Genomic DNA, 10,531 nt, shown 5'->3' on the forward strand with positions numbered 1-10,531 from the left:
GCAGGAAGAGATTATTACTATTCAACTAACACATCTTCAGATTGCATGAGGTACTTGTACTTGTTAAATAAATTATTTATGTCCACTTTTTCTTCAAATATTCTTTTTTAAAAAAATAATTTATCCTTATATATTTATTTAAATGTTACCAGAGAAGGACAGAGATAGAGAGAGAGAGAGAGAGAGAGAGTGAGAAAGTAAGTCACCAGATCCAGGACTTGAACTGTGGTCGGCCATGTGGGAGTCCAGCAGTCTTAACCACAATGCCACTTGCTGGACCCCTTCAAATGCTCTTTAATGCAGATGTCACTCTAAAGTCAGTTGTGATCGTTTTGTTTATACATCAATAGCTTTATATATTTTTTTTTCTATTTTCCAAGGTGCAGAAACATTTAATGTAAATTTTCTGGTTTTTTTCTTGCTATAGTAAATGTTATTTCTTACCATAATAAATGTTTCACTTCTGATATATTTTGTCACAATTGTTGACTGCCTGGTAGAACTATTTTTAAATGCTGTAGATGAACAGTACATCTTAAAGTAAGGTCAGTCAGAACATGTCCCTTAACATAAATTCTTTGAATATTATGTAAATGGTATTAGGAACCTCATGGTTGAATCAAAGTTTTTTTGACTTTTTCGTTTTTTTTTTTTTTTTTCAGAAAGCACTAATATACTCAGTAGAAGTTTATCATGTATTATTTCTAATTTTATTTGGAATCATATTTTGTGTTCAGAGAAAATAAAATTTAAGGATGTATGCCTCCTGTGACAACTGCTACAATAGAATTTTCCCGGTTTTCCATTCCAATCCTTTTAGTATTTATGATTTGATGACATATTGATTGAAATAGTAGAAAGCTGGATTCTCTTTGTTTGTAAACATCAATTATATTTACATTAATCTCTTCATTTAAGTGTCTAGGAACTCTGAAAAAATTACTGGTAAATTTTTCAAGAATCCTATTATTCCCAATATCCTTTTCAAAGCCTAATTACTCTTTCATTAATATCTTTAAGTTTGCCAAAATATTTTTAGAGTTTCTTTCTTTCATTCATTCATAAGTCAGAGACAGAGACAGAAAAGCAGAAAGAGGGAATGAGACAATTACAAAACATTTAAATATCTTTATGAAGATTTAAAAACTCAAAAAAACCTCTGTGATTTTAAACTTTACAAATTTGAATTTTTAAATGAGGAATACAGAAAGCAAGAATTTTAGCAGGTTGCCATATCATTTTAATACTATAAAGTAATAGTATATACATTCAAAGTTAAAAGGTTCTTTTTCTTCTAACATACCTATATTCCATGGCAATTTTATTTGAGTATAGATCTCATTAACGTACGTCTTAGGATTCACAAGCCCACTCTTAAGACAGAGTATTAGAGACATCGATGTTTCTACTATTCCTCAGTGATATATTTTCCAAGGCAATTTTATTTGACGTTACAATTTATTAACATATGCCTTAGGATTCATAAGAGCACTTCTAAGACAGAGTTTTAGAGCTTTAGTGTTTCTATAGTGTTCTGATTCAGTAATATTTATGGACTTGCTTTGTGGATATATGATGGTTTATATTTTATTCTGAGAAGAAACATAGAAAGAGCAACAACAAAATCCAGTGATTCGTGTTCATCACATAAGAACACCCATTCAGATTTCTCTCTGGTGTCATTTCATATATGAATCCCATTTGCACAAAAGTTTGAGCTGTTGTTGAAATGCACTGCCTCTTGGTTATTCAGGTGTTCCTGGGGCCCATAGTATTTTAATTCTCAGTTATGTGGCTCAATATGAACCACAGAGTAAATCAGAAACACATTTTTAAATTGATCAAAAGAATTATTATTTCTACTTTTTCTTATTTACTCCTGAACAGTAAATTCACTATTCTGAATGACTCCTATATTTCACTCAATACCGTTTTGCATATTTGGAGCTCATGAAGTTTTAAAATTAGCTCTAAGAAAATCTTAGACCATTTAGTTAAGCACACTTTTATTTTAATGCCATTTAACGCCTCACTTTCCTCCTTTCAACATTCCTTTTTTTCAATGTTTTAGATAAGTTGCATTCAGGCGTGTGTTACAATGGAACACAAAGAAGTTCTGTACTTGGTGAACAAAGAGTTGTGACAAAGACCACCCAGTTACTCAGTTTTGTATTCCTCTAGTCCCCATAGCTTCACATACTTTTAATCCATTTGTGTGGCAACGTTATTCTACATAGCAATGCTTTGACAGTAGTTATGACAGGTATAGCACTGTTCATTTAACTTATTAAATTTAAGAAACCTTTAAGCAAGACTAAGGAATATAAAATAATCTAAAAATATGAAGAACAATTTAAAAGACCTTACCAAGATACACAAATTAATTTTCATAATTAATGGTACAAAATGTTCTTTTAGATGAATGAATTGATCCTTTAAGACTCATTTTTTAATATATAAAATATATTCTTGACAAAGATGAGTTCTTAGACACATTTTTTGTGTTTCTGTCTATGTATTGTGAGTTTATTGAAATCTTGATAGATTTCATTCAAAATACAATATTTTCAGCTCATTTTCTTCATATTTATTTTTATTATGACATTTACATCGTTCTTTCCAACTCACTTTCAGAGGAATCTGTAAAAAAACTAATAAATTCCATCACATTTTTATTATTCCTAAAATCCTATGAAATAAGTGTTTTCTTCAGGATTTTCAGTTTCCCTATATTTTAAGAAAAGTTTATTTCTTTCATACCTGAGATAAAGACAGAGAGACAACTGCCCTCAACACGGTCTCATTCTATGATGTCTTTCCCGTCTATCCAGAATCAAAGTCAGGTGTGGATACTAGACATGTGTAGGTTGACTAGGAAACCAGTCCTTGCCAATCATATGGCACGTAGCATTGAGAGTGGTGCACTGCTGCTCTGCATCCTTGGTGGGGGCGCAGAACCCTACAATCTGTTTCCTTCTTTGGCTCTCAATTCTGAGTTTCTAACATTCTGGCCTCAAATTATTGGTTTTGAAATCCTTCCATGTTAGTTTCTATCGATTTCTCTTTCTCTGCTTTCTATCCATTCCATTATCTCTGTTTTCTTCCTTAGCATTCCAAGTCAATGTAAATTGCTTTGCGTGACTCCCAGACTTTCCAGAGTTTCACTAAGTCATATGTAAGGTGGATGATCCTGTGCTGATAGGAATATAACATATTTTATTCCTATATAAACTTACAATTGATGTAATTTTCTGTAGAATTTTCACTTTGGTTCTTTGCCCTATATCCTAACATGGTGGTCCATTATTGCAAGTTTGATCCTGCCCTAACACCTTAATATTTCACAGAAAACTCGATGTCACTGAAATCAATTTTTCCACGATATGTACTTTTGAGGAATGTTGAAAGTCCGATATCATTGTTTTTTTCTAATGTCATCTTGGGGCTATTATTTTCACTACCCTTTGTGATACTATGCAAATGTTGAAACACACTGTTGTTTCCATTGAAACCATTTTAATAGTTATCATTCTCTCACATAGTGATTGAAACGATAGAATTTTGAATGTTCTTTGTTTGTGAACACTAATTATATTTACATTGATCTTTTCATTTTAGTTTCAGAGACCTCTGAGAAAACTACTGGTAAGTTTTTCAAGAATCCCATTATTCCCCATCTCTGAAACAAAGACTGATTACTCTTTCATTAATATATTTAACTTTGCCTAAATATTTTTAGATTCATTCTTCTTTTATTCAAAAAAATCAGAGACAGAAACAGAAAAATGCAAAGATGGAACAAGATAATATAAAATATTTCAATGTTTTTAGATAGTCACACTCAAGCTTCTGTTAAAATAGAACCTCAAAGACGTTTTGTGTACTTGGTGAACAAAGAGTCCTGAAAGGGAACACCCACTAACCCAATTTTGTATTTCTTTAGTACCAATGGCTTCACATACTTTAAATTAATATGTGTGGCAACATTATTCTACAGAGTAACACTTTATAGTAGTTACCATACAGGTTTAATACTGTTCATATAATTTAGTAGGGTTAAGAAACCTCTAAGCAATACTATGGAATATAAAATAATCTAAAAATATCAAGAACAGTTTAAAGTACTTACGAAGAAAAACAAGTTAATTGCCATAAATAAAAATACGGAATGATTTTTCAGTTTAGTATATTGATTCCTTTTGGTCTCATTTTTATTCTATAGACTATATTCTTGACAAAAGTGAATTCTAAGACACATTTTGTGTGTTTCTGTCTACGCATTGTGAATTTATCTAAATCTTGAAAGATTTCATTGAAAATATAAGATTTTCAGTAAATTTTTCTTGCAATTTTTTTCTTAGGCTATTTACATTGATCTTTACATTTTACTTTTAGATGAATCTGTATAAAATCCTGATAAATTCTATCACATTTATTGTATTCTCAATACCCTAAGAAATAAGTGTTTTCTTCACGTTTTTTATTTCTCTGTATTTTAAAGAAATATTGTTAATTCTTCCCTGAGATACAGAGAGACAAATGCCCTCAAACAGAGTCTCATTCTATGATGCCTTGCCCAACTAGCCAGAATCAATGTCGGTTGTGGATTCTAGACCTGTGTGGGTTGACCAGGAAACCAGACTTGCCATTCATATGGCATGTCGTGTTAAGAGTGGTGTACTGCTGCTCTGCATCCTTGGTGGGGCCACAGAACCCTACAATCTTGTTCCCTCTTTGGCTCTCAATTCTTCTGAGTTTCTAACATTTAGGCCTCCAATATTTGGTTTTGAAAACCACCATTATACCTTCTATCAATTTCTCTATGTCTGCTTTCTATCCAACCCCTCTTTCATTTATCCCTCTTTTCTTTCTCAGCATTCCAACTCTATGTGTATTGTCATCTGACTTCCAGACTTTCCAGAATTCACTATGTCATATGTAAGGTGGATGATTCTGGGGTGATAGGAATATAACATACAGTTGATGTAATTTTCTGTAAAATGTTAATCTTGGGTATTGATCATATATTCAAACATGATGGACAGTTACTTAAAGTTTGATACTTCCCTAAAGCTTAAGAACTCACAGAAGACTCTATGTCACTGAACTCAATTTCTCCAAGTTTGGTACATTCAATGACAGTTGAAAGTCTGATGGAACCAGCAGTTAGCCTAATGGCTATGTCGCTGGACTCCCACGTAGTCAACTCCAGTTTGAATCCTGGACCAGGTGACTTAAACTCACACCGGGCGTGTATATGTGTGTGCCCAAGATCCTAAAAGGAGAATGGAGGAGAAGGGATTGCAGTGTGGCCATACCCCTGGGGGATGATTTCTTGCTTTCTGTCTCTCTGTCTTTCTAACGAACACACATGCTCTATAGCAAAAACCCCTCCAAAAAAAGAAAAAAAAAAAAAGAAAGTTGAAAGTCTGATATCACTGGTCTAATGTGATCTTGGGGCTCATGTTTCCACTACCCCTACAATACTATCCAAATGCTGAAACATAGACAGGTGTTTTGCATGGTTTTCCATTCAAAATATTTTAGTATTTATGATTCTCTGAAATATTGATTGTAATGGTAGAATTTTGAATTTTCTTTGTTTATAAACATCAATGATATTTACATTGATTTTTGCACTTTAGTTTCTGGGAGCTCTGAAAAAACTACTGGTAAGTTTTTTTTAAGAATTCCATTATTCTCAATCTTCTACACAAAGACTGATGGTTGTTTGGTTGATATCTGTAATTTTCCATACATATATTTAGACTTTCTTTCTTTCGTTCATTTGTAAGAGACAGAGAGTGAAACAGAAAGGTGGTGAGAGACATCATCAAAATAGTTAAACATTTTTATGAAGACTTAATATCTCAAATAATCCTCAGTGATTTTAAACTTCCAAAATTTAAATTTTTTAAGTGAAGAATAATGAAAAGAAGAACTTTAGTATGTGTGCATATCATTTTTTATGAAAAATAATAATTCAAAATTAAAAGGTATTTTACTTTGAATATTTCTCAATCATATGTTTTCCAAGGAAAATTATTTGAGGATACGTCTCATTAACATATGTCTTAGGATTTGTACCACTGCTCAGACAGTTTGAGAGAGATTAATATTTCTACTAAGCTCTGATTCATTAATTTTGACATCTTGTGTCTTTGATGTAAGTTGGTTTGTAAATATTCTGAAAAAAGAAAAAGAAAGAAAATACCCCACACCAAATCTAAGTGGTTTGGGTCATCATGCAAGAACACCTATTCTGATTTCTCCCTTGTTTTTTTCATTTCATATATATTTCATATATATATTTTTAAGCTTTTAAATTTATTTATTGTCATTAGCATTTTTTAATTTACCAGAGAGAGACAAAGAGCAAGAGACAGAAAGAGAAAAAGCAAACCGCCAGGTCCAGGACATGATCCACACACTGCCATTTGGGAGGCCAACACGTCAACCATCATGCCACCTGCTGGTCCCAGTCACAAGTAGTTTTACAGTTTGAGGTTTTATGTTTAGATCTTTGATCTATTTTGAGTCGATTTTTGATAATGCTGAGAGATGGGTTCCAGTTTCATTTTTCTGAAGGTGGATATCCAATTTATCCAGCACCACTTCCTGAAGAGATTTTCTTTCTCCACTGGTTGTCTTAGTCAACCAACCCTTTATCTTAGGGTATACCTTTGTCAAAAAGAGTTGATTTTTTGATAATGTTGAGAGATGAGGTCCAGTTTTATTTCTCTGCAGGTAGATATCCAATTTATCCAGCACCACTTCCTGAAGAGATTTTCTTTCCCCACTGGTTGTCTTAGTCAACCAACCCTTTATCTTAGGGTATACCTTTGTCAAAAATAAGTTCATAATATATGTTTGGTTTTCTGAGGTGTCCATTATGTTCCATTGGTTTACATGCCTGTTTTGTGAGAGTACCATGGTGTTTTGATTATTACAGTTTTGTAATATATTTTGCGATCAGGGAGTAAATGTCTCCTGCTTTATTGTACTTTTTACATTATTGCTTTGGTTATATGGAGTCTTTTACAAATTCAGACAAAATTTATAATACTTTTTCTTTTTTGAAATGTTTTGAATTTGGGAACCAGCAGTTAGAGTAATGGCTATGTTGCTGGACTACCACATAGTTGACCGCGGTTCACGTCCTGGACCCGGTGGCTTAAAATCCATGCTGGGTGCGTGTGCATGCATGCCCAAGAATGGCAGAAGAGGGATTGCAGCGTGGCCATCCCCCCTGGGGGGTGATTTCTCGCTTTCTGTCTCTCTGTCTCTCTCTGTCCGTCTGGCGAGCGCACATGCCCTATAGTGAAAAACCTCTCAAAAAAAAAAAAGTTTTGAATTTTACATTTATTTTGTGTTCTTTTTTTTTTCTTTTATTTATTTCATTTTCTTTTATACATTCAATCACGTTATTATTTGGCTTACAAAATGGATATTTCAACAGGCGAACATTTCTCCCTAGTACAGTTGATAAAACTACAAAACAGATAATAACATATTTCTTTGTGCCATTAATGCTTTGCCTCCCTTCTAAATATCCTTCCTCAGACCCTCCTCTTTCACATACACTATATCTGGTATTTACATCTATATACTGTGTTTCTATATCCTTTAGTCAATTAGTTTCAGTCATAGAGTGTGGACACAATATTTATTACATGGAGACATACAATGCCTCTCCTTCATAGCCTGGATGCTTCACTGAGCAGTAAATCTTCCATATTCATCCACTTCCTGTCAAAATATATTTTTAAATAAAATCCTTATATAATCACTAAAATTTTAACATGACACTTATATTTTTAATAGAACCTATATTTTAAATTATATTTTTGCTTGTAGAAGAAAGTGAATGTGGAAATACATATCATCAATGCATTATCCTGTCTCTATGTGACTACTACCAAGGCAGAATTTTGGATTGATGGGTGGTGCTTTCACTGGACAACTCATCAATTTCTTATGCCTCAGTCTTATACATGCAGTTTGTTTCATTTTATGCTAGAAACAGGGGAATTTCAAAATGAAAACCAAGAATGCAGGTAATGTGTTTCACATAGGGATGCCCATTCTGTCTCTTGTCAGATACCATTTCCTCTGCTAATTCCTTTGGCAACAAGGGTGCCATATTCTACAGAATTATTGCCTCTATTAGGTAAAGTGTCCTTTGGTAACATACTCTTCCAGTTCTCAGGAACATGGGTTAATTTGAACCACAGACAAAAACAAGCAAGTTGAAAATTTTTGTCCTCTGCCCTTTTTGATATTATGCCTTCGTTTTCAATGAATCAGCCCCCCTTTTCCTTTTATTTTATAGATAAGTATGAGCAGGGCCAAAGCAAGCACCAGTTTTATTCTACTTCTAGTCATTCTTACTGCTGTTTTTGTATATTATCTTTAAACCTCAGTGCTCAAGTTCAGCTATGGCATACACATATTTATATTCTGACCCTTCCTGTGAAAGTTTAGCACCTTCCTTTGCAATTCAGTTTTTCTCATAATTACATCCTCATTTTATCTCTATTTTCAATCAAAGAGAACAGATCCCTCATTAAATACATTTCACTAATTAAATACCTGTGATATCTTACTTTTTAAGTTTCTGATATTTAAATTTTCTCCAATATGAGTGATATAATGTGATTTGAATTCCTTTCTGTGCCAATTCATATTTTAACTTCCTTCATTTAGATTTCTTACTTTAGTTCATCTTCATTTGGGAATGAAGTGAAATAGAAACTAAAAAATAGCAAAATCATGTATTAATTGGTTGACAAAAATGTTAATAAAGTCATTCAGAAACCTATTCTGTACTTCCTACAGGAGCAATAGTTTATTTTAACTCATTCTCTTATTCTGTACTGTGGGGACTTTATACAACATTGCTATTATGGTATTTAATATTAACTGTATGAGGATACTTTAAACGTTCATGGAGAAATATAATTAAAGTATAAGTTAATTTTGGTGCAAAAATTTTAAAATTAAAAATAAATTTTAAAGATATTTGAATTCTCTTTCTCTTTATTTTCCATGATACAGTAACCTATTTTATTTTTCAAGAGACATTAAGGAAAAACTTGGTAATAACTGATAACTGATTCCTCCCAAACATTTGTTTTAATAGTACTTTAATACCCACCTCTCCTTTACTTCTATACCATCCATTGTCTTCCTCACCCCTCTCTGTATACTCTTTCCACCTCAAGTTTTTAAAATGTACTCTTCTTTCATACTATGTCCTTCTCATGGCTGCTTGGCTACGATCTTTCATTTCTAACAACCCCCCCCTCTTTTTTTTTAACTTCATAACCATCATTCACTATAGCTATTGGGTTTTCTGTCACCCAGAGAAAATACACAATGAAATTTGGAGAAGAAGAACATTAGCTTGATAGACTTGTGCTTTCCATTCTATATTTATTTCTGGGATAATCCAAACTTCAGAACTCTGTCTCTTATTCACATTTCCAGAAAACATTACTATGCAATTATTGCTTAGATAAACTTTACAAGATGAGATAAGATATGAAATTGTCTCAGCGATTTTTCTCATACATTTTTCTTTTGAACACTGTAAATTCTGATATTATACATTGGTCAACTGTGAATATGTGACTAGAGCAATAATTAAGAATTAATTATATGTACAATGCAAAGAAGGTGTTATATCTAACAAATTGAATTAAAAAATTATAAAAATAATGTCAAAAGTAATTAAGCACATTCTCAACCAGTAACCATCAGAATGAATTCTACAAATTTCCCTCAATAATAATTTAGACATTTTCCTTCTTTTCATATTTCATCAACATTCTCTGGACAAAATGCAGCTTTCATTTATTGTTTATGTGTATGTTTGTATGCTTTTATCAGAATCAGATTTTTCAAACCATTCAAAGCTTTTATATTGTTTAATTTTTTGATATTTGTTTTGTGTGATATTGACATTCATTTTCCATTTATGTTTTACAGATATTCTTCAGAAAAAAATTGGTAAATTTTTCATGATATGTATTTACTTCTATAACACTTAAAAGACCATTTTTTTGTATCTTAAATCCCATAGTACTGTTTACATATGCAATGTATTGGCTCGCCTTTGCCTGGATGTGAGCTCTCCCTAAGTCTGTATGTGTACATTTCCCATTTTAAGATCTGTCTGTTTCTGTTTCTATGCCATCCTCTGATAACATTCTTTTCTTTCTTTTTTTTAATCTCATATCCTTTGCTCCTTGTATATTTACTTTTTTAAACCTCCATAAACTTCCCATACTTTCAGTATGAATTTTGTGAGATGACAGATAGTCTGATGATACATGGTTTCCACTCTATATATTCTTGACGTTTTCCACTAACTTAGGACTTCTAGCATGCATTCCAAAACCAAAGGGCTATTACTATGCAGTGTATACCTGCTGAAGCCTTAAGAGAGGAGAGAAGCCTTCAAAGTTGTTGAGGAAAATGTCATACTCTATTAAAAATTTCAAATTATATTGGTGGTCAATTTTGAACT

The 10,531-nt window shown here is 32.3% G+C and overlaps 1 long non-coding RNA gene across 1 annotated transcript in view; it reads left to right on the top strand.

Annotated features, from left to right (window-relative positions):
* The first annotated feature begins 3,617 nt into the window (after positions 1–3,617).
* Positions 3,618–10,531, top strand: part of LOC102501695 (uncharacterized) — an 8,815-nt gene continuing 1,901 nt past the window's right edge. The window contains exons 1-3 of the long non-coding RNA XR_337541.1: positions 3,618–3,645; positions 5,646–5,672; positions 9,991–10,011. This is a non-coding gene — a long non-coding RNA (uncharacterized LOC102501695). The remainder of the gene's footprint in view (positions 3,646–5,645; positions 5,673–9,990; positions 10,012–10,531) is intronic.

This window comes from Tupaia chinensis, unplaced genomic scaffold, assembly GCF_000334495.1.
Source record: "Tupaia chinensis unplaced genomic scaffold, TupChi_1.0 Scaffold147055_1, whole genome shotgun sequence".
NCBI classification, from domain to species: domain Eukaryota; kingdom Metazoa; phylum Chordata; class Mammalia; order Scandentia; family Tupaiidae; genus Tupaia; species Tupaia belangeri.